Genomic DNA, 24,747 nt, shown 5'->3' on the forward strand with positions numbered 1-24,747 from the left:
GATCAATGTCTTAATATTTGTTTTGTATAGTGTTGGGGCTCAACCTTTTCAATAAGCTAAATACAAATGGAAAAAAGTAAAAATGCATTTTCCTAAGTCTCTTCTGGCACATTTTGTCTTCTCCTAGACCTCATCTAGTGAGAAGGAAATATTAGCACAGAAGGCAATTAAAAGCTTTAGTGGTTCTTGCAGTCAGAACAGTAGTTTCAGTGCCTCAGGCCACCACATGGTGCCAATACCTTATTGAAGAGGACTCCATGGTGCAAAAAATGACATCAGTAATTTACCCAAAACAGACTCCAGGTAGCATTTGAAAGCCAGGAGCACATCTGCATTAATTAACATAAAATTATCTCAAATAAAATCTGTAGAGACTTTGCCATACACCTTCCCTGGAAATGAGATGTCCTTTTGAAGAAATTCTGTGCATGCTGGCAAACTGATCTGCATTAACAAAGATCTATTAAAGGAACTCCAGTTGTTCTGGGGTAAAACATAGGCACTATGTGGTGGCCTGAGGCATTGAAACTACTGTTCAGATTGTAACAGGGTTTTTTAAAGAGTGATGCAAATATGTACATTGTTTGTTGTGAAAACAACACATTATTTGGCAGATCAATCAGTAAAGGTAAAGGTATTATCCCAAAGTGCAGTTTTAGTTATATATAAGATATACAAGTGCTCCAGAATTACAGTAGGTGGTTTGAGGTTGGGATGTAACATTAGCCAAATGGGGCTGGGCCACTAAGAGACGTGTGCTTGAATTGGTCTGGGTTTCCTGACCCAACAGTCACCCTATTTGGCACGCACCAGTGAGTTTCAGGTTCCATCAGCAAGAGCCACACCATTCCTCCAGGTAATGATAAATTTGCATGGGCACTGACTGTCTAAAAGTGAAAAATAGCGTATGGCTCTGATCATGTACATTTTGGAGTAGAGTGTGCATGCTTTCACCTCTCCTCTGATGGGAGCAGAACTGCAATTCCAGTAACCCTGTGGTACAGTATGTAACAACTGACAACTCCAAATTTGTCGGTAAAAAATTATTTACACAGTATATTTAAACATTTTATTATCTGTTAGCAAAGACGACTACAAAAACAATTGTTTTCCTGCAACATGGAATTAACCTGTTTGTTAGAAATGTACTCTAGGTACAATTTTGACATGATTTTTCACTGGAACCTGGTGGCTTATAATACAGTACCATTATGCTCACCTTATTTTGGCATATTAAGTACATTGCTTCACAGAGGGACATATCACTAATAGATAACTACATTAAAAAGTGTACTTTTTCTTACTAAATAATTTCAACAAAGCTGTTATCGTTCATAGTACTTGAAATCTGTAGATTATCCAAGCTCTCTGAACATTTGAGGGGTAGGGGGCATAACAGCCAGTGTGTTCTCAGCTTTCAATACAGAGACCTGCCAGCTTGAAGTGACGTCAGTGAGAGAGAGGAGACGTGCTGCTCTCTCCCCTGTAGCTCGCCATGGAGATGGAGCTTGCAGTGTCTCCAAACAACCACTCTGGCAGCTGGGGTGTTGAAGGAGTTTATTATATCACTATATCAGAAGAGACCTTTTACTTTCTTTCTTTTGAATGCAAGCAAAACTATTAAGAATTCCAACTTTGCTGCAATCTGATATCTTGCTTTCATTTTTTAATATCAAAGTCAAATCTTGAAGCTTTACAGGTCTTGCAGATCTCAGACTTCATATCCTGAAACAGTGCTCTGATACGTTCAGATTCTACCACTGCATTGTATTTTAAAATAAGATTTATCTGTGTTTGTGGTTAATAGTGAACTAAGCTCCAAGTTTAAACCAAAACCTGTGAAGAATTTTGTTGAGCTGGGACCAGGAGGTCTTTACTTATGTGATAAAAAACAGAATTATTTGAAAACAGCTATTTGGTAACATTTATTCTTCTTAGTAATTCAGTCCCAAAACAGAATTTTAACAACACAAACATTATTTGTTTAAATAGTACATAAATGGGACATTTACTCATTAGATAGGACCAATTTGGGAATAAAGACAATTATCATATAGAAACTCAATGTGACACACACTCATTGTACATTAAATTCACTCTGAATTACCCTGTAAAAGTGTCTGTTGATGGACCGCAACACAAAGTGGCACATTGAAAGTTGAGTTTTAATTGGATTACTTCCTTTAGAGTCCAAATGTTGGCTTTAATCAAAACAATTATGAATGTGTAATTACCTAAAGCTTTGCGATTTAGAATATGAGGCATGTGATTAGTAGGTCAAAACTTGCCATAAAACTAAACTTAGAGCAAGAGCAATGACAGTTAAAAGCATAAATGATGCAGGGAAGAATGAATCCATGTCCATTTAGTCCATGGTCTGAAATAGTAATATTGTTGTCTTTATTACACTGAGCGGGCAGCATGGTGGTGCAGTGTTCAGCAATGCTACCTTACAGTGCTGAGACCCTTGTTTCAAATTTCAGGCTGCTTTCTGAGTGAAGTTTGTATGTTCTCTCCGTGTTCGTGTGTGTTTTTGCCAGGTGCTCAGATTTCCTCCTGCAGTCCAAAGACATACTGGTGGGTTAATTGGCTTCTGATAAAATTGGCTGTGGTGTGAGTATGTGTGTCTGTGTATCCCTTTGCTTGCTGGGATAGGCTCCACTTCCCCAGCAAACTTTAATTTATGAAGCAGTTTAAAAAGGGATGGATGGATAAATTATACTCATAAGCTATTATGTTGTAAAAGTAAGATTGAGTATCTCAGGTCTAAACCACAAGATGCCTCATGGGTAATGTAAATAAAGAAAATACGTTTTTTTTAAGAATTGATTTTGAATCTGTTTTAAAAAAAAACATTTAAAATAACATAATTACTGGTTCGCTTTGGGATAGTTATGCTTTTAAATTAGAGGTAATTAAATATTTCGTTTTGGAAGCCTTCTGCTTTAATTTAATCTCAGCTGGCTTGTCTGAAGAGTAGTAAGATAACATCATTTGCCCTTGTTCTGTCCTGGAGGAGTTTGCCAGTAAGTCACACAATGACACCATAGTAAATTACTGCAGACACTTCATACTGATGTATGAACAGAAGGAAATAACACACAAATACTGTACATACAAAAAATGAAAAGCAGCACACATCCAGTCATTAACCCCCCTAAAATACCCTAATCCAATGCTAAACCCCTTGTGTGCATATGCAAATGAAAAGAAAGCCTCATTAAGTTTAAGTACATCCTACAGCTATATATTTAATTTTAGAAATGAGATGCTTAGGAAGACTGGAATCAAGTGAAGGAGGCTGGACGTCTGCCACAGAGTTGCCTGTTTGTGTGTATGTTGTATACAGAGAAAGACCTTTGGTTATTTCATCACAAAATAATATAAAATTAAACAGTATATCCCAAATTTCCTGAAGTTTTCTTATCTTTCCCTTGTGGCTTAAATATTTTTATATTTTATATTTTATATAGACCAGAGTTCGCATGTGCAGGAGCTGGCCTCTTTGATGCAGCTTCTGTGCAGCTGACAGAAGAGAGGCAGGGAAGTGGAGATGGGAAGAGAGATGGTACTGAGTTAGGACAGGGAATGGGAAGGGTCCTTTCCTATTCAACAGATGGAAAAGACGCCCTGGCCGGAGAGAGTAGGGGGTTACAAGGGCATTCAAGTCATCAGGCATGCAGAAGCATTTCATTGAATGAAACAGTGGGGAAGTGTTTCTAGAACACGCAAAGAATGAACAGGGACAGGAATTTAATAGAACAGATTAAATAAAGACATTTATAAATAAATGTTTATAAAAACAAATTCAAGGCACCCCTATCATTTATATAGGCCACTGCATAAGGAAGCAGAGGCAGATAGAGTGCATGGAGTGAACAGTAGTAAGTGCAGCCAAACACAGAAAGCACAAACTATTGAATACTGTACTGTGTATAGTCCCTTTCAAAGGACTTTTTCCACAGGTTGACAGAGCTTACTGTAATAGTTCTCATTAAGACAGTAACATTGTGTGCTCCTTCTTTGCATAGTAACTGGTTCTTCTCAGCAGGAGGTGGCCCTTGCAACTTCTCCTCAGATAGTACAGTATCCTTTTCTTTAGCCGCATTTTCAGCTGTTCTTAATGTTACCCCATTCATCTCTTCCAGGGTCAGAGGTCACTTGCTTGGCAGTTACATATTAGTGTACAGATAATCAGCACATTTTGCTGCTTTATTATATGGTCAGAACACAATGGATGAAGAGCACATTTAAGCCATTCCCATGTTTTTTATTTTATTTTATCGCAGTTCTTAAAACACCAGTTCTGGTGTAAATTTGGCTAGCAGGGGACTCCTGGGAAAAACTAAAGATGCTGCTGGAACAGGTGTAAGTGGGGCCAGTAGGGGGCGCTCACCCTATGGTGAGCGTGGGTCCTAAAACCCCAGTATAGTGACGGGGACACTATACTGTAAAAAGGTGCCATCCTTTGGATAAGACTTAAAACCAAGGTCCTGGTCATTAAAAATCCCAGACCGTTTCTCGAAAAGAGTAGGGATGTTCCCCCTCACCTTTACCAATCCTAATAATCTCCATCTTTGAACTGCCTTCACCACTCTGCTCTCCTCCCCACTGAGAGCTGCTGTGTGTTGAGCATTCTGGTGCACTATGGCTGCACACTTGTGGTGGTGGAGGGGATCCCCATTACCTGTAAAACGCTTTGAGTGGAGTGTCCAGAAAAGTGCTATAGAAATGTAAGCAATTATTAATTATTATTAAAAACTGTGAAAAACTCTTGTCTAATTCAAATATTTTTTTATTTTATTTATAAAATCATTAATAGTTCTTCTGTCTTTGAACCCATACACAGTAAAAATATAATAGTATGAATCACTGTACATGCTAAATTATTAAAATCCTTAACCCTTTAATATCCAAACCGATAACTAAAACATTCATTTAATGACTGAATCCCTGAAACCTGTTCTGAAAACCTGAGTACATTGATTTATTTCTTCATGCTTTTAAAACACAAAAATCTCCCCCAAAATCTATTCACGGTCATTTTGACACACCTAAATGTGAGCTCATATCAGAATACCCTTTGTTAATTTTATTGTGTGAAATGTGTGACTTTCCAAGTACAAAAATATTGTCCAAAGAGGCATGGTGTGATTGTCTAAATACTGATAACCCATTACACATAGTTTAAAATAGAGAAAGAAAACAGTAACTTAACAAAAACTTCTGCTATTTTTATTTTTGGTAATTTATTTTTATGATTTTTCAAGTTTCTGCTTGCAGTTTTCAAGCTCTTGACAGCACACTGGGGAGAAAGAGGGAACGCCTCTCTCTTACTAGCCTTTGAGCCCCTTGTTTCCTCACACATCACAAGCAGCACTGTCACGTACTGGAGGTCCGGCGCAAACTGGGGGAGATGCGCACCCCTCACTAACTGCTTCGCATGAGCGCAGGTGCCTGAGAGGCCACAGCAGTGAAATATTTTCATCTGTCATGGTATTCATCAGGGAAGAACAAACGATAGAGCAGAATTTCCTAGCAAGAAAATGTTTCTTAATGATCCTGAATTATCTCGGTGTATGATACATTTTCAAAGATGAATAAATGATAGATCTAATAAATTAGATCAGAGTACTACGATCAAAATCGAGTTTTACCAGTGCTCCAGTGGGCTACTGAAATTTTAATTGTTATTAAATTGTTATTAAAGAAAGAAGTTGGATGTTGGCTGAATGAACTTATTTACATAAATGTTTAAATTGTTAAATTAGTATCCAGCCATAGAGCATTCCAAATTATTCTGTCACATTTCATCTCCTCAGGTGTGTTTTACCTCTAGTAAAATATGAAGGATTGGACAAGGATTTTATTAATGGCAATGCTGTCCATTTCTTTGAACAAGCACGTATCAAATTAAACCGACTTATGCCTGGTGCCAAGTTTTAAAGCAATTGGATTTAATTGTAAATTACTTCTTGGTCAAATTCTTTAAATTCCTCAGATCCCAAGACTCAGCTGGTGTCTCACAAAATAAGTTTCAGTCCAATATGCAAATTTACCATAGGAACAACACATCAGACTGACCTTTTTGTAGGAAAATGCTTTGCTCAGGCTCGTGTATTTACTGGAACCCTTCAGTCTTTTATCTGTCATGTGGCTCGATTCATTTTAACTAATGTTTATCTAAACTGACTATGAAATATGTCATCTCATATATAGGGTCAATGACATGCCTTTTATATTCTGGACGTGCACTCATTATTGTATATTGCGTTATAAGCATAGACACTAAACCTATTTTCTTTCATACTTTAAGGAAATAATAAATACAAATAATATGATCTTAGATTTAAGAAGTATTCAGTCAAACCATCACCCAACCTATTCCAAATTCCAGATTTGTCACTTTGTCATAGTCATTTATTTCTAGATACCTCTGGCATCATCTTAAAATGAAAGTAATCATCAAGCCCTGGGTTTGACCTGTGGAATATTAGTTTAATCTAGGCAGTGATATAGTAGCCATTTCAGCAGAAACAGTTTCTCCATAATTATGCCATCTTCCTTCTGCTTTAAAATTAAATTAATTAATTAGGTTGAAGTGGACTGAAGAGTATAGCTCATTTTGCAGATCAAGTCCAGTCTGTCGCAGTGGTGCTGCAAATTGGCGTCACTTCTTGTTTCACCAAGTGTTCTTCATGTATCATTTCTTTTGTTTGTCTGGTCACCAAGTGGTGAGGAGTCATGTGAGTTTGAGCATGAAATCCTGGCCTGTTTCAGTAACTGAATCAGACAGGTACCAGACACAGGAGAAGAAAAGGTCACAGAAAGGCAAATTGTTTACACTGAAAGAGAAATGAGTCACCATTGCTTAATTAATCATGAGCTATAAATATTCGGAGAAGGCAACACTGTCAGATTGTGCTGAGGCGTCAGTCACAGGCTCTTTAAAATAGCAGCTCCCAAAGTACTACAGTATGACAGCTCCTTGTATTTCATATTTATATTCATCATTAGAAAATTGCATTTTATTTAATTAAGATCACAGATTGTACTATATATTTTTTTAAATGTTTGTATTGCTTAATAGGAAAATTTGACTTTGTACATGCACTCTCTGTGTTACAGTCAAAAACACTTAACAAGTGAAAGAACAAGTGAATAAAGTAAATAATAATAATTTTGTTTGGATAGAATAAATATAATGACTTAAGTACTCAACATTTAATATAGGCACTTATTGTTTTGAGTTCTGTTTAACGAAAGGATTCACGCTTCTCTGTTCTCTCGCTCCCACATCAAGAAGAGGTCAATCAGTCACTACAGTCTAGACAGAAACCTCATTCAGCTTGGAGGTTCTTTTGTGTTGGAGTAGGTAGCTAACATGGCCAAAATCAATCTACCTAGAAATAGCAAGATAAAGAATCCTACAAAACAAATGTGCTGAACTTAGTACCAAATAAGTAAACAAAATAAGAGACACAGTAACTGCAGAGAACAAAGACCAGTTCACTTTTGGTGTTAGAGGAGAGCAGAAGATTGGAAATGAGTACTGTAGAACAGGACATTTTTCACGTATCTTGGCATATTTGTCACCAATCTTTGCTAAATTACAGCAACTATATCACCCTGCAGCTCTCAATTGGCTACCCACTGAAGCTCAGCAGGGATGAGCCTGGTCAGTACCTTGATGAAAGACCGCCTGGGAAACTATGGTTACTACTGGAAGTGGTATTACTGGGACCAGCGGGGGGCATCCACTCTGGGGGCTGTGTGGGTTCTACTGTCCCAGTATAGTGGTGGGGACACTATACTGTAGTGGGAGCAGTCTTTTGGATGAGATCCTGACTCTCAGTGGTCAATAAAGATTCCCAGGCATTTCTCAATAAGAATAGAGAGTTATCCTGGTGTCTGGGCCAAATTTCTCCCCTTGGCCTTTACTGTGTTCTCTAAATTGCCCCCATTTATGATTGGCTTGCACTTGCCCTGCGATGGACTGGTGCCCCCCCAGGGTGTACCCTGCCTTGCGCTCGTTGCTTGCTGGGAAGGCTCCGGCTTCCGGCGACACCGTATGGTATTGTCACAGATATGGGAAAGGACAAGCTGTGGAGAGGCAGGAGAGCGGAATAAGACTCATGTGCGTAGCGGTGGAACTGGGGATTAGCCCAGGCTCAGCAGTTCAGGAGTCGTATAGAAACCAATGGACTCAGGCAGTGGATGTGGGGCGACCTGGATGCTAAGCGGGTTTCAGGACATCCGTACGTCAATGCTGAGCGAAGAGGAATGAGTGACCTGGAAATATATAGCCCCAGAGTGAGACACCGGAAGGAGAGCGAAGCACAGGAAACTAGGGACAGGACAGAGTAGGAGCGCCCTCTGGCTGCAGAGGGCGTGATAGGTATAAAGCGGTTTGGTAAATGACATGACATGACATTTGCTAAATTAATTCTTTTAAGATATATTAGGTCTCTCAAACTATTTGTGTAGTTAAACCTGAAAGTTTTTTGCTGTCTTCTTCTGCAAAAATACAAATTTAGACATAAATAAAATACTACTTCTAAACCCTTCTGTCAAAAATTGAGATTAAAAAGAAAAAAAAACCCACAAGGGACTGTCAGGCACAGCAAACCCAGCTGTGAGCGTCTGTGAGTCATAGCAGAAAAAAGGCATGTTATCTCAAGCTCCCTTCTGAAGAACTGAAATGTATACCAGCCACATTTCAGAATTACTGCCTTTTATTTCTCTTCCCTTGGTGCTGCTCTTACATCAAGGTCTTCTTTTTATTCTGACAAGTGTAGGGATGTGTTACGGTTTCTAAAATGGTTTGGTAAAAGTGGTAAAAGGTAACTTTTAAAGCCCCCAAAAATATTATTAAAATGCTAATCTGCTGTATTTCTTGTCAATGTTTATGATACTATTATATGTAAAATGCTTTCGGCACAAAATATAAACAATAATTATTCAAAAGAGCTGGTAAATATTTGTTGTCATCCTGAAAGCTTTATCAGATCATGTTGATACCTTGTGTAAAACAGTCCGTGCAAGAAAGATGCTATGAGCCAGTTGCTACTTTTCAATCAGACACTTGATAGGCTGTGCGACAATCAAAAAAGAGCATCTTTAGTAAATCTTATGGTTTGCCCACTGTTACACATTCTTTAGATGAGGGAGATTTAAAAACAGCGTATAGCTGCAATTAGCTTCTAATGTTGCTCTTTATCTATAATGAATTGATTGCAAAGACTGTAAGTTGTAGTGCCTACACAGAAAGTCAGTAAGAGATAAATATCTTTATTGCAGGTAAGGGTGCACCATGTGGCCAAACACAGTGTCATATAATATACTGTAAATAAAACAGAGAGTTTAAGAGATTAATTAAAAATAAAAATCACTTACACTTCCTGTATATAGCGCTTTTCTGGACTCTCCACTCAAAGCACTTTACAGGTAATGGGAACTCTCCTCCACCACCACCAGTGTTAAGCATCCACCTGGATTCACACAACTCACAACAGCTCACACTGTTACAGAACTTGCATATTCAAAATTGAGTTGTATTTATTTTATACAGTAACAATTAGAATATATGAAAGGTTACAGATGAAAAGAGGACATTTGGCCCACCTAGGTCGTCTGGCAGTTGGTTGTTCATTGATTCTACTACCAAATTGATCCTACTAGAGCTTCTAATTTTGCTTTTTATTCCATAAAAATATGGGTTGATCTCAGATTGAAGGTAAACTGAATTCTAACTGACCAATTTCTCGGTGAATTGGTCCACAATATGTTCATCACTGATGATGAACCCCCCAGTAGTATTATAGTTCTCTGGGGACTTTGGGAACAATTTAACCTCTTGGCTATTCTCCAGTATTGAAGATATGTCTTTCTGAAATGACTGGGATCTTCTGAAAATATCATGGTTTTTGACATTGCTAGTCTTTCCACTCTCCAGTCTTCTTCGGTGCACAATCAAAGCAAATGAGTTCCATTCAAAAAAGATATTAAGCCTTTATGAATACTACATACAGTCGATTTTTTTAGATAAATGTAGCTCTGTAAAAAATATCAAATTTCCAGATGCATTATTTATGTAGTACTATATTCTCTATTATGCATTTATATGTTTTCCCTTGTAATACTCACCACTATGAAATGGCTCTTAATATTAATAGTAATCTGGGAATATCTATTTCCTCTTTAAAGTAACGAATATTTTCGTTTTTTCCTGTCATTTCTGTGCAATACATTTTTGTTCCATTTTCTTCTTCTCAATTTTAAGACCCCAGAATACACTGCTTGACTACCAGCAACACAAAAACCAGAATAATAACCAATTTTCAAATCGATATTGCAGGGGTTTCTTACCATCCAGCCTCAAATTCCATTAATATGGAAAAATATCTGGTAGCTCTACATTTTAATCTGGAAAATAAACTCAAACACTCTACCCTTCAGCTGAAAATGATCTAGAATAAAAATTGTGCATTCTGGTAAAATTAGTATCTCATTTCCATATGAAATGCTTCTATTAATATCAGTGAGCTTGTGTGCAATTTCTTCCTTCATTCTATGTGAAATGAGCTATGAAAAATGATAGTAATTGTCAATGGACATTTCAGTAATATAACATCTGCTCTAATATTTCACGCTACATAATCACAAGTGTAATAATCCCAAAAAAGGCAGAGATTGTTTAAAAAAACAGCAGATACTTAATTAAGTTTGTAAGAAGACTAGTAATGAAATTTCACCTTGTTAGCAATTTCATTTCATTTACTCTTGAGATTGAACACAATTTTTCAAGATTTTTCTTCATAAAGGTTTAGAATACGTTTTAAATAACTAAACTAAATAGGCATTTTCTATATATTTTGACATGTTGAATTTAAAAACGTAAACAATACGTTTAATAGCTAGAACACATATTTCTGTATGAGAAGCCTGTACTGTAACTCTCTACCATGTTTTTCTAATGCAACAGGAATGAACATTCAAAAATGTGATCTTACAAGAATGGGTTAGAGCGCACTAAATCAATGTTGTTTTAGTCCAATTGCAATAAATCAGAAAAAGCACCGTGATCCATCCATCCATTTTCTCATAGTTTTATCTAACACAGTGCTGCACGGGAGCCAGAGTCTATCCTAGCAAGCAATGAGGGCAATACAGTATTCATCCTGGATGGGACGCCAGTCTGTTGCAGAGTACATACTGTAGACACAGACATGCACACACTCACACCATGGCCAATTTTCCCAGACTCCAATTAACCTACCAGTATGTCTATGGACTGTGGGAGGAAGCCGGAGCACAGTGATTCATAGAATGAGAAATATCATGTATATCAAAAAGGGTATTCTTGAAGTTAATAATTATGTGTCTTCCACATTGAGTTTTGTGGAAGCTCGAGCACATGGACAGTTATTTAAGTCAATTATATTTGGGTTTCACATAACCCTTGCCACAAATGATGAGCCTGAGACTGATATTTTCATGGCACGTCTGTAACTCAGTAGTCCATCATCAAGTACACTGCTGTGGGGAAGTCTGCAGCTGAGTTATTATTGATGTACTGCCTTCACCTTCCATGTCATGTCCTGAGCCTGGTAGGAGGTAGTGAAGAAGAGCATTCATGTTGTCTGCAAAATTCCCTTTTTACAACTGGGAACTTGCTTTAAGAATCTAAGAGCGCTGTTCTTGCGTTACTTCATGAGGTTGGTATAACATGCAGAGGGCTTTAATTACTATTCACCTGAGGAGCGAGAAAATGCAGGAATAAGTGAGATGGGCTAAAAATCACTGACCTGGGCCAGTGATTGGACGGCTCCAGTTCCTATCATATTTAAACTGGCAAGGGACTGTGGAGATTGCAGTCCAAAGAGCACTTACTGACTCATATTGCAGACAAGACCTAACACAACTGTTCCTCTTTTCAGAATTGAGTCATCAAAAGATGAGGTGATGAACCAGCCAGTTAAAATCCTAAAAAGCATTAGCGAAGTCAGTCCAGGGGGATTGTATAAGATCAACAATGATGTAGAGTAATTAGGACGAAAGTCAAAAACTTAAAATTAAGAGCATTTAGGACAGGAAACGTTAGACGTGTCTTCACACAGAAGGTTGTTATTGATGCACACACTGGGATACAAGAGACAGCTTGCTGGAAGAATATAAACAAACATTTATTCACAAAAACCTCTTGGATCAGCTGGACAGGCAAAATGGGTTGGTGATTTGTTTTAATTGCTTGGGAACTGTCAGAGTGAAAGATCTAGACGTTATTTCATGGCTTCAAAAATGACGTGAAGAAAAGGTTGTGTACCAGTACACTTGTGATTTCATTGTTTAAATTTAAAAGCATCATTTTGTATGCAGATAGATGTTGGTTGCAAATATAGTCACTTAAGAACCAGTGAATTAAACAGCACCTAGCTAATTAATGCAAGAGTGGAACTTATTTTAAAAACAGTATTATAGCAATATCAGAGGTGTAGATTTACCTCAGGTACTTAATCATACCTTTTGTGTGTGTTGAATAAGTGAAACACTTCTTGCAGGCTTCTGGTTAACAGCACCACAAGGTACTGTCTAAAGTCATTTTGTTTCTTTGAAGTGTAAGAATTAAAGGATACTTGATTACTCATATCATACAAAGGTACAAAATACAACAGAGAGAATAACATTCAGCTCATGAGCTAGTGAGTTTGGTTGCTAATAGGTAATCTGATTATACAATCCATGTCTATTCTGAAAGAAACCCGGGTGTCAGCTTCAACAGCACAGCTACAGTATTTAGTGCTTCCTGTTTCAGTCTTACATACACCCAGTATATTAACATTGTTTCCCCTTGTTCATTTTTCAGTTTTGATCTTGGAGATACCCATTTGTCCCACTTTGCCAATACCTTTGTGGATTTTAAATAATGAATCAGGAGCCCAGGAAGTTTTCTGTGATCAAGACTTTGATTAGATTATTTTAGCTCTTAGTTCAATTCTTTTTAAGTCATTCCTCATGTCTGAAGGAGGCTCCACAGCTGAAACGTTGTACTTCTTATCTTCTCTTTGCAGCATGGAATAAACCTTTACTTGTTTCTTATCTGAAAATGTGTTTATTTTCCTTTTTACCAAATCTCCATCTTGTCTAGAGGAAGAAAATATCTTATATTAAACACCTACATCTCTTTTCTCTTTTAGAGAAACTTCTTCACAGTAACTGCTTCTTACCTTATATTTATAATCTATGATACCCATATAAAGCTCTTTATAGGCGCTATATCAAATAAAGTTTATTATTATTTATTATTGATATAGCCATGGATTTCACATGGCCAATTCACCTTCCTGTAATAGGAAACGAGAGGCAGGAGTTGTTCAGATCGTGATACTTTTACCAGAGGGACAACACTTGCAGGTAAGTGTTCAGGTCTCATCTTCAGTGTGATGCCACAGTAGCTAAATGAAACTACCCTTTCTCTGTCAAGTAAAGTACCAACTGCTGTAGTATCACACTGTAGATTTGACCCCACAACTGTGTGCTGTGGAAAAAAGTGATTTGATATGGAGTAAAAGAGGTCATTCAACACATTTGACTCATTTAGTTGTCACTCTTCCAAATACTTCATCAGACTCTTTTTCCTGACGGACCCAGTGAATCATTTGGCACACAAGTATTGTCCCCAGCACCCACAACTCTTCATATCACGATGAATATCCAGCCCTCTTTACAGGTCTGACAGGTCCAAAGGTTAATGAGCAGTTTTCCAAATGTTTAACTAGTTTCAAATCATTTAACTTCGTTCTTTATATTACCTAAACTATAATTGCTCCATTTTCAGGAAATTAAAGCTGCCAGTTGCTTGCAGCAGGGTGTGGAAAATTATGCAGATCAATACTGATGTGCAAAATGTGCAATTAAAAAGCAAAGAAACCAAGATTTATTCCCTTTCAGATGCTATCTGTTCCAAAACATATCAGATAATTAGACCTGTAGAAGCTTCCAACATAATACTGCTAAAAAGGTAAAAAAAAAAGCTATCATTCAACTTCAAAGGGCTATCTTCAAAGTTGCTTGCTGCCTGCCCCCTGGTTTTGCAAAAATGTGGGTTTTTTTCAGATCAAAGTTAAAACATGTTACTACAGCCCAGGATTTTATCATGACTCTTCTACTAGGAAATCTGTTGTAAATGCTGGACACCTCTAATTTTCCAAGTTGCAGCAAAGCCTGGAAATATGATTTGCCATAGAAACACATGCTTATAGGACATTTATAATAGTTCAGGTTAGCTATGCTGAATTAAAAACAAAATATGTCTGTAATGTTACATTTTCATGCTCCTTTTTGCATACTTTTTGTCTTTGTGGGCTTTAGGAATAACAAAGAGTTTTTATGCACAATATGACCCCATAGCTGCATTTTCCTTCTTAAGAAGCACAAAGAGTATTTCTCAGAGGGCACCAGAAATAGGTAGTAATGTGTCTTGAAAACAGTGCATTAAACAAATAATCTCCTAGCAGCTTTTTTACTTGTAATGAAAGAGAAAATCCTCACAGATGATGACTGATGAGGTGAATGACTCTAGCTGTAAAGACATGTTGGGACACAAAACAGGTTCTAAGTGGAGTAAGGAGAATAGAGGTTATTAAACAGAGGCTATCATGCAAGAGGTATGTCAATATTTCCAATTATAGTCTCATAATACTGTATATATATATATGCTAGGAAGAAAGACTGATGGTCATACTTAAAATCTTTCTGAAGTTTCTCAGATGTAGATTATGGTAGTTCAAGTAGGGAGCTGGTCAAGGTTTATTCCAGCGGAAAAGAGAAGAAAGGAAACACAACACTTTGGCTGTGGAGCCTTGTTCGCGTGTGTGGTGTCACCTGAAGAACATTATGATGTTCATATACAATCTACGTGGTGATTTGTAATAGAACCTACCCATGCAATGCTTTCTGATCATTAAAATTGATTTTGTATTGTCTTTTAAAGGAAATAACTCAGCCCAGATACTGTTGAATCTTGCAGAGGTTTAGAGTTTGCCAATATTTTGAAAGGGTGATGAACAATTGTCTCCTTTACATGGAGAGATGAAGAATAAGGCAGAAGTGAAAATGCCATTGAAGTGGAGATTTCATACTGGTTGATGTTTAGACCGGGTGAGTTTCTAGGAATGCATGTTGTGTTTGGGGTGGGAATTCAGGTTTTAATTCACTGCTTTCTCTTACATTGGGTTTGAGTAGGATTCCTGGCCAAATAACAGCACATCTGATACATAGCCTGGGGATGGGGGGGTGGCAGGAGGGAATCTCTGGGAGTCATGTGTGGAGATTTCATTTGTAATGTTTAACCTTTATATGACATTTTAGTAAAGTCACTTTGTTATTTAAAGTGTTACATTTTTCATTTATGAGTACTTTGGTTGAGAAAGGAAACCCAACAAGATGGATTATCACTTTATAAAAATAAGATTTACTTAACATTCAGCTGAAGTCTTTCAACGACATTCTATTACTGGGCCAACACAGTCCATAAAGAGATTCAACACAACATAAACATACTGGGACTGTGACAAAGGGTTTGGGCAATCAGTCTGATTGAACATCACGTGTTTATTCCAGAAATTCTGTTTTAAATTAGATTAACTCATCTACCTCATGCCTCAATTACTTGAAAAAGAGTTCAACCCCTACCACATAATGTCACAAATAGCTGATAATGCTGTTTTTAAAATGCTATTTTCTCTGATTTTAGTTGTGTAGTCAAAGAAATTACACATACTGTATAAGTTGCTGATACAAACTAAACCGGTTTCTTTTTTACAGACACAGACACAGACACAGAAACATAACAATCTGTATATTCATTACATTTCTTACAGACCTCTGTATTATTTTAGTTGTTACTCAAGTTGCACACATAGAAAAAAACATACTGTAATTCCATTGCAATTGAAAACAATATATACAGTATTCACAGACTTTTTCCTTTCTGATTTCCATTCATGCCCCAAGGGATAGAAGTCTAATTGGACTTTTAAACTGTAAAGTGTACAGCTCAGGTTTTCCTTTCATGATTCCTGGGGTCCAGTAATGGTCCAGGTTACTTATGCTAATATACTAGAGCCCTGTTGTTGACCTAAAAATCTTCACTGCTTTTTGCTGTATTTAAAACATTTGCATGTTCTGGGAATAATTCATCATGCACAACAACCAGTCTGAAAAAAAAAAAACTTTCTTATGAATACTTTTTAAAAACCTGGGCCAGGCTGTGTGCTGTTACTGGGTGTCCAGCTCTAGGGAACATTCTGATTTGATTCCTTTTGCTTTTCACAAGTACTCCTTGTGGCAATCTCATTTTTATGTCTTCAGAAACAATAAAGCATACATGTGTATGAATTTGACACATCAAACATAACCTGCTAGACTGTAATTTCTTTTAGAAACTCCTGCAGATGCTGTGAAGGTTTGTACATTTTTAGTGATGCAGAGTGGTTGATTTCCTGGCGTGAAAATGCCTGGAAGGTACAAGGTGTCCAGACTAATGGGACAGAGGATAACGTTTCTGGAAAATGGGGGAATGTTAATGCAGTTCAGAATGTGTTGTTGAGGATGATACTGCAGCTGCTCCACAACAGCAGCTACAAACGGGCTAGACAGGATGAAAGGCCTCTTCTCATTTGTAACTTCTTATTTGTAGACACCCAAGGATATTATACTGTAAGCAGTGCTATATACAGGAATAGAGTACTGAAAGCCCTGACAAAATCTCTCTGCAGACTTAAAATAACTGGAAAGTTATTCCCTGTAAAGGAATTCTACATGTCGCTGGATGCTGGTGTTTAACACCATGACAACTATCACATCTGCAGAAACCCAGTCCATTGCCATTTTCTAATCTTTAAACAGGAGCATGGAAGCACAATCTGCCTGACATCCAGATAAGGCTTGCCTTTCGTCAGCTGGTTTCCTCATATTAGGAGGGAGATGCATTTTGATATAGAGTATTTTAAGGCCATTAGGGTCTTGTTTATACCAAAATATTCTTGGTGAGAGGATAAATAAACCAGTTCTTTGAATAATCTACAAAATAAGAAGCTACAGTTAGGAATATCTTGGTAACAAAACCAATATTGCTTCTCAACTAACAACCAAGAACCCATGTTTGTAAAAGTAAGGCTAAAAATATATTGCTGCAATACATATTAACCTAACCCAAAAGAAAAAAAAGATTGGATTAATTTATTTTAAAAGTCTAGTTAGACATGATTCAGTTACATTTACTACTGGAAGTCAAAGAAATTAGGTAGATGTTACATTTAAAATGCACAAATGTACTATTGGTATAGTGAGTTGAAGGCAATTTATATATAAAACATAAACATATTTACTAATACATATAGAGATGGCAATAATTCAAAGTGATATGAAGACTTTGTTTCTTCATGCACAACTTTATCAGATATAGTTCTATTTTGTTACAGTTACTTTGGGTACAGTGTCTTGCAAAATGCAGATGATGTACAGTATACGCATTTTAAAGTGAAAAATGTAATCAAAAACAAAAACTTTCAACCTGCCTGGCTGCTCAGTTTGGAGCCACAACCTATTCTAAGCAGTGTTTAGGTGCTACAATACACCTTCCACTTTTTTAACCTTAATTCAGTGCACCTTAGCTAATTGAGAAGGAGCAAATGGAGTTAATAGAATATTAATAATGCAATCAACAGATTTTAATTTCTGCTTTGTTTTACAGATAATAAATGTTCAGTTTAAGAATTCAACTTTTGATTAAGCATAATGTATTAAAAATACGAATACAGTATTTAGTATTAAGAAAAACATTGGTAAATGATAAATACTTTTGCAAGACAGTTAATATATAGTTAACATATTATAGTATTTGTCTTGGGATTGATTTGAAAAAACAGTTGCCATAGAAACGCCGTGTAGCCGATGTGGCTATTTATTATTTATTCATTTACCTGATGCCCTCTTCCAAGGTGAATGTCGCCTTTAACAGTGCAAGAATGATGACTTCCTTTAAATTTGCCATTTTGTTTTTCGTGGACCAGTGTTTCAGATAAGCGCGAAAATAAATTACAATGAAGTCTGTACTTAGGATAGAAATATTTTAGCATATTCATCTAACTTTGATCCCAGCCCAAGTGGGCCTTTAACAAGAACATACTGTATGTATCACAATGATGTTACAGTTAACTTTGTTTAATCTTAAATTTTTTAGTCAAAATGTAGTTGAAGAGATGCAGAGCAACATTTCTTTGTGGATGCCCTTGTGCAGGGTGAACGCAGGGTGAGCCTTGGAGAGACAGAGGAACTGTGGTACCTCCACTGGGAAACCATAATAAAGCAAGAAAAGAACATTATATAAATGTGGTGAAACTAAGGGAAAACTCAAATGATGCAATGTCTGTCTTTCACAGTAAAACGTCAATGGAAACTCAAATAACTGGAACGTTATCTTCTATACTTACCAAGAACATATTTATGTTACAGAGTGGTCAGTAACATTTTGACAATACTGTAATTCAAGTTTCTAAAATCTTTCGATGACATTAAAGAACGTCTTGTTTCTTCTTTTCACTGTAGATACACCTGCCAGTGAAAATGAATGAAACCTGCACTTTGCTGCTTGTTTCTCTCACTGTCTTCTCTTGTTCCTTCAGTCCTCTAACATGTCTCATACTATCCTGAGGAGCAAGAAGGAGATTCAATTAAATCAAAGACTATTAAAGTTAATAAAGAAAATTATTTTTTAGTCATAATTGTCTAAAAAAACTAATAGGACAGTATACAAGGTTAAGTAAGCTCATTTGGTTCTTATTATCACTGTTTCTCTCTACATATATAACTAATCTTCTTGGTAATTAATGCTGCTTCTGAACATCTTCTAAAACTGCCTTAAGGATTCTTCATTATCTGCACTGATAATAGACTCTCATCCCCACAGTGAAATAGGGCTTTACGAATTTAGGAATAACCTGACTATACTGATGATACCACAAACAAGATGGTAAAAGAAAAAGTAAAAACATTGTAAACTTCCAGAGAAATAATTTCTTTAGAGAGAAACAGACTGATTTTCTTCATTTTATTATCTTTCAGTTTGGATTTGGTATTTCTTCATTGACACAGTGATACTGCTACAATCCTTGCAAGATCTTGTGAAGTATGATCAGTGCACATTCTTTGCCCCAAATATGTTTGCTGTCAGAGCCATCCTCCAGTTTCACACTATGACCTCACAGTGCCTACTGAGGTGACAGGATTCAATGGAGTGCAGATGCAGCTCTCATTAATAACTCTACTAGCTCTCAGGCCCTGCCAAGTGCCAGAGGTCGCAGTTAAGTGGCTACTGCAGAATACCCTAGCCAGTGTAAGCCCATCATTCCAGGCAGATTCTGGATAGTCGCCCAGTTCTGCCACTTGGGAATCCCGGTCATCAATGGCTAAAAACACTGTCCGAAACATGGTGATATTGTCCCGGATGTCGGAAGGGATGAACCGTGGAATGGCAGGAGAGCAAAAAAGACCCTATGTGTAGCGGCGAGATGGGGGTTAGCCCGGGCTCAGCTGTTCAGGAAATGCCATATAGAAACCTATGTCCTCAGGCCAAGGACAGGAGTGACCTGGTGCTAGGTGGGTCTCAGGACATTCGAACCTCAATGCGAGGAGCAGAGCAGAAGCAAGAAGTAAATAGGCTACACAACAAGACAAACCAAAGACATGAATAATCACAGGGAACTAGGAACAGGACAGAAGTAGAGCGCCCTCTAGGTGTCCTGGGCGTGATAGATATCTGGGATACAGGGCTTCCCCTGTGACCTGATCTTATTTCTTTCTTGGTCTTATTAAGAAATGCATGTGTGCATTTGCTTCCATTGCATTCTCCTAGGATTGTGTAATGTCAACAGCTGTGCACAGAAACAGATTATAGTGACGTTGTGTATGTACTGTACAATACCGCGTACCATACTATGTGGAATCTTTATTTGCTAGTCGGTGGTGGCATGTGATGGCTACCTCCCAAAACCATTGCATTTTCTTGATCATTTCTATTGGATGGATGTTTGTTATTTAGTAATTTTTATACCCAACATCTCAATACACTAGTATGTTTGTGAACATTTATAAATGAAATATAATGAATAAAACAAATTGTACTGTATATGTTTGCTTGTATAATGGAGATTCCTGTTTGGACACTAATGGTAAAATTCAGCACTGGCTTATCTTTCAATTGCAGGTCTACCTGAATGATTTTGTTATTACAATATAGGGTGTATGGTTTCAATTATATGTCTAAAAATAAATTAGTCCTGTTACAACTTGTTATCTCATTTTTGAAAACTCTTAATCTGTTTTTAACAAGTATATTCTGTTTTTATTATTTTGAAATAAATGTCATGCATTGTATGCATTTTACTAAAATAGTTCTTGGTTTCCTTTTCCAGGGTCCCATGTCCTAAATTGTAACGTTTTGGAATTCCTACCTAAATTATGGTGAGATGGTAAACCATGCTTCTTTGAGGAAACATTTTCTATCAGTGGTTTTAAAACTCATTACAATTTCTGACAGTTAGAGATTAAAAATTACACTCAAACAATGAATTTAATTAACAATCATAATTGTTAATGTTATAGAGCAATGAAGTATTTAAGAAAGAAATCACTCCAGGGGTCTTTGAGTAACACTCAGAGGAACTGGCAGAAATGACACTGTTAGAAATAAAGCAGTGTACAAGAAACAGAGTTTTTCTCTCTCACTTTAGCTGGACATCTAATGGTTTTGAAATATAATATTTGATAATTGTTGATGTGTAAAATAGTTTTGCATTTGATAACCACCTTATTTTTTTTGCAAAAAGGTCTCTGTACAAAACAGTCAATAAATAATGAATAAGGTAAATTGTAGTTAGAGGACATGCTTAGAGGTGCTGTTTCTTCCTTGCTAATTATGTCCTCTAATTGGGTTATCAGGGGCCTTATGGGACAGACATGCTTCAGATCTTTCATTGCCTTGTTTAATGTGTCTTTCAGATAATCACAATCAAAATACAGCACGAACATAGACTGTGCAACTCAAATACTATCTTCAGCAAATCTCAAGTCAGTGAATGTCACCAGAGCAATACATTAAAAGCATCAATTGGAAATGTAACAGAAAAAGAAGAAATTCATAGAAACAAAATCCCTGTCTTTTGACCATGTAATACTCTCCAAAAAGGTATTTCATGAGAGGAAGTTAACTGACAATTCTGTTAACTTCAACCATTACAAGGTCCTCTCAAGTACAATGCATATTGTTTTCACCATCTAAGAGGACTGCACACCGGAAAACTTTACTTTCAATAAAATATAAATATACCATAAAGCATGTTTGTGTGCAGTATTAAGGTGTTCTTTTTATAATTCACCAGCAGTTGATTATGTTGGACTTAATGGGTTGAACGAACACATCTGGGATTAGGTACAGTACATGTATTACAGCAACAACACTGTTCTACCTCATTTATATCTCTGTGATCTAGATTCTGGTGGTTAGCAAATTATACAAGTAAGCAAATGATACCAAACATGGAAGTCTAGTAAACATTGTAGAATGTACAAACAAAAACAAAAAGATTGGACTCTGGACTAGTTGTCACGATCGCTACTCCTCCTCTTAAGGGCGCTCCAGCCCTTCCCTGTTCGCCCCATTAACTGCACCTGTTTCTGATTTCCGTTCCCCCTTAAAAGCCAGCCGCAGACGTTAACCGAGGTTCCTCATTGAATCCCGTTTCGTGAGAACCTGGGGGTTCTGCTGCGGTTGGCTCCGATATGCTTTTAACCCTTCGTTCCTGATTCACCCCCCCCCCCCCCGCTGGTCCCTACCAGGCTCCTTGTTTTTAAGTCCTTCGAGTGGATCGTCTGGCATTGGACTACTCTTCTGTTTTAGATTTCGTCCTTGATTGTTCGTCACTTCCCCCAGACGCCTGCTTGCCTTGGACACGCCCCCCTGTCTCCAGCCTCTTCTCCTGCATGATTTTCTCCCTACTGTGTCCTCACCAACCGGATCGTGTTGTCTGTATAGGGCCCGGAAAGAATTGTTCTTGACACTGGTATTACACCTGGTGAATGAGATTTATTTTTTAAATACCTGGGTGATGCGTGCAAGTAGCAAAAACACAAAACAGAGATTGAAGATTCTACTTATGAAAAGGCTTAATAAGGTATTGATAAAGACACATTATTTTCACTTTCAACTGCTGTGAGGAAGTAAGGCTAACAGAATGTACAATTTTGATCACAGAATATGGCTTCTTTCTAATCAATCTGAAGGAAAATCACCAGGATTATTCCCAGGCTCAAAGAAATGTCCTACAGTGAAGGACTGAGAACTGATTAAAGACTGTAGTCTTTCATATAGTCTTTCAACTAAGTCAACAACATTTTTCTTCAGAATCAGAACTGAACTTGAACTGCAGGACACAAATGGAAATTGCAATTAAAATTGATAACATCTTCACACAAAGGACTGTGGGAGTGTGGAACAGGCTACCCAGCCATGTTGTCAAAGCTGATATCCTGGTTCACTTTAGTTTATTGTCATATGCACAAGTGCTATGAAATGCTAATGTAATGAAATGGCTAATTCTAGGAAATGTGTGGATGAGATCCTTGAATTGATTAGCAACCAGTATCTAAACAAACCAAATACAAACAAACAGTGCCCATGTCCTTCTTACACACAACAATCATATTGTACTTATATTAATACTGGCAAAACACATGACAAGAAGGTTTTTATGACTTAATAAATGCATAATATATGTAATGTTTGTATATCTATGCACTCTAGAACTATTAATTGTAAAACTGAGGTACTTAACACAAAGGCTGAAATGCCCCCAGCACCCCTAAATTTGCAGCTTTCACTTTAAACAAGACTTCCTTTTCTGTGGCACTGGCCAAATAGCTATCTAGAACAGATATGTCAGACTTTCGTTGAGCTTTGTTGCTTTGCAAGACCAGGGCCCTGGGTTCAACAACAGGGGTGCTGTCTGTGTGGAGTTTGTATCTTCTCTCTGGGACAGACACCAGCTCCCCTCCCTGACGCTGAATTGGATAAAGCAATTAGAAAATGGATGGACATCACACATTCCAACACTGCTCCACACACATTCTTACAATGATGTGAACAGGAATTATTTCAATGTCAAACATTTTTTGTTACTATTTTGAGAACAAGAGAATTTAATTCATGAAAGACTATGCATATAACTTTACATCACATTAGATCAAAGGATAAATCTTTTCTAGGTTTCAATACTCAGGATTACATCCTTAATGTTATTATCTGACTTTTAAAAATGGTGTAATGAAGTCCTTGACATCCAGTTGGAAATATTATTTCAACAATTATTTCTAATAGAGGATTCCCTGTCTCTGTCTTTGCTTGTGATCAGAATGATTGAATCAAAATCCCTGGCAAGCTTTGATGATCTAACACAAATACCCCTTCATATCTAACAGGTATTTGGAATGGCATAAAAGTGTTACAGTTTATAGCAACATTTCTGATGACCTTTAGTCCTATAAAAAAATTATTTGAAAATGTGTCTCAAAGAAACCATACAGTGTTTTTACATTGTTCATGTATTTATGAATTAGTAATTACTTCTTACAGTATAAATATATATAGTATAAAGAGGGAGACAGAGTGTCATGCACCCAATCAGCAAAATATTCATTAATGATTGAAGGAAGGGAAGTACATGGTATTGCAATTAGTGTCTTATTCTTTATGTTTCATTGTACTGGTTTAGGTGATTGCTTGGTACACCTACAGTATGAAGTAATATGCCTTGATTATGTTTATGAAGATTAATGCAATGCAAGAATGTTTTTCTTTTACTTTTTATTTCAATTGTTCCAGAATTCTACCTATGCAATTTTAAAAAACTGCACTCTTTTTCATTACAGGTCTGAGTATCACTTCTGTGTATTAACTGCTCTGCTGTCCTGTCACAGGCATGTCTATGGCTGCCAATCCAAAGAAAGGCAGAGGTGAAGATCTGCACATGGCAAAGTGCTTTTATAAACAACTGTGTTGGTCTACATGAGTCTGATTTAATGAGTGTAATGGATTTTTAGTGGTCTAAATAATTATAATAATTAGAACAAAAACCCTCTTGGCATAATACAGAATTCAAATATTTTTTTATGAAAATACTAATCCTGACAGATTAGGAAACGGTTGGGCTTTGTAGCAAAATCTGGAAAATGTTTATCTTGAAAAATAAAAAATAATTTGTTATCAGTAACCTACAGGGAGTAATTAAAGCATATAGTTTCAGAAGACCTAAATGACAGATTCTTTATATAACTGTAGCACTAAACAGCCAAACTGGTGACATTCATTCAACTGCAAGCACTGCCTTCAGATCCATGTTGTAACAAGTTTTCCTATACTGAAAGTACAATGCCTATTGAAGTTTATTGGGAAGCATTTACAAGTAATGTTTTTTTTATTTAAGAGAGTAGTGCAATTTACTTAACACACATTTGGTCTTGTAAGCTATACACAACTTTTTTGTAACATTAATATGGAATTAATGGCAGTGAAATCCTCTCCACTGCCCTCACAAGTCTGTACACTACAACCCCTGAAGCATAAAATGGGAAAAACTGTGTTGTTAAGGTGTTACAGTACATCACCAATGAGAGAATGCCACAGCAAGATGC

At 36.9% G+C, this 24,747-nt stretch overlaps 1 long non-coding RNA gene across 1 annotated transcript; it reads right to left on the reverse strand.

Moving 5' to 3' along the window:
- Window positions 1–17,363: 17,363 nt before the first annotated feature.
- Window positions 17,364–22,190, reverse strand: LOC107078735 (uncharacterized). Its single transcript, XR_001479701.2, has 3 exons — window positions 21,895–22,190; window positions 18,495–18,710; window positions 17,364–18,351 (listed from the first exon to the last, which is right to left on the reverse strand). It is a non-coding gene; the product is annotated as an uncharacterized lncRNA (long non-coding RNA).
- Window positions 22,191–24,747: the final 2,557 nt, after the last annotated feature.

The sequence above is a fragment of the Lepisosteus oculatus genome, chromosome 12, assembly GCF_040954835.1.
Source record: "Lepisosteus oculatus isolate fLepOcu1 chromosome 12, fLepOcu1.hap2, whole genome shotgun sequence".
In the NCBI taxonomy this organism is placed as follows: Eukaryota; Metazoa; Chordata; class Actinopteri; order Semionotiformes; family Lepisosteidae; genus Lepisosteus; species Lepisosteus oculatus.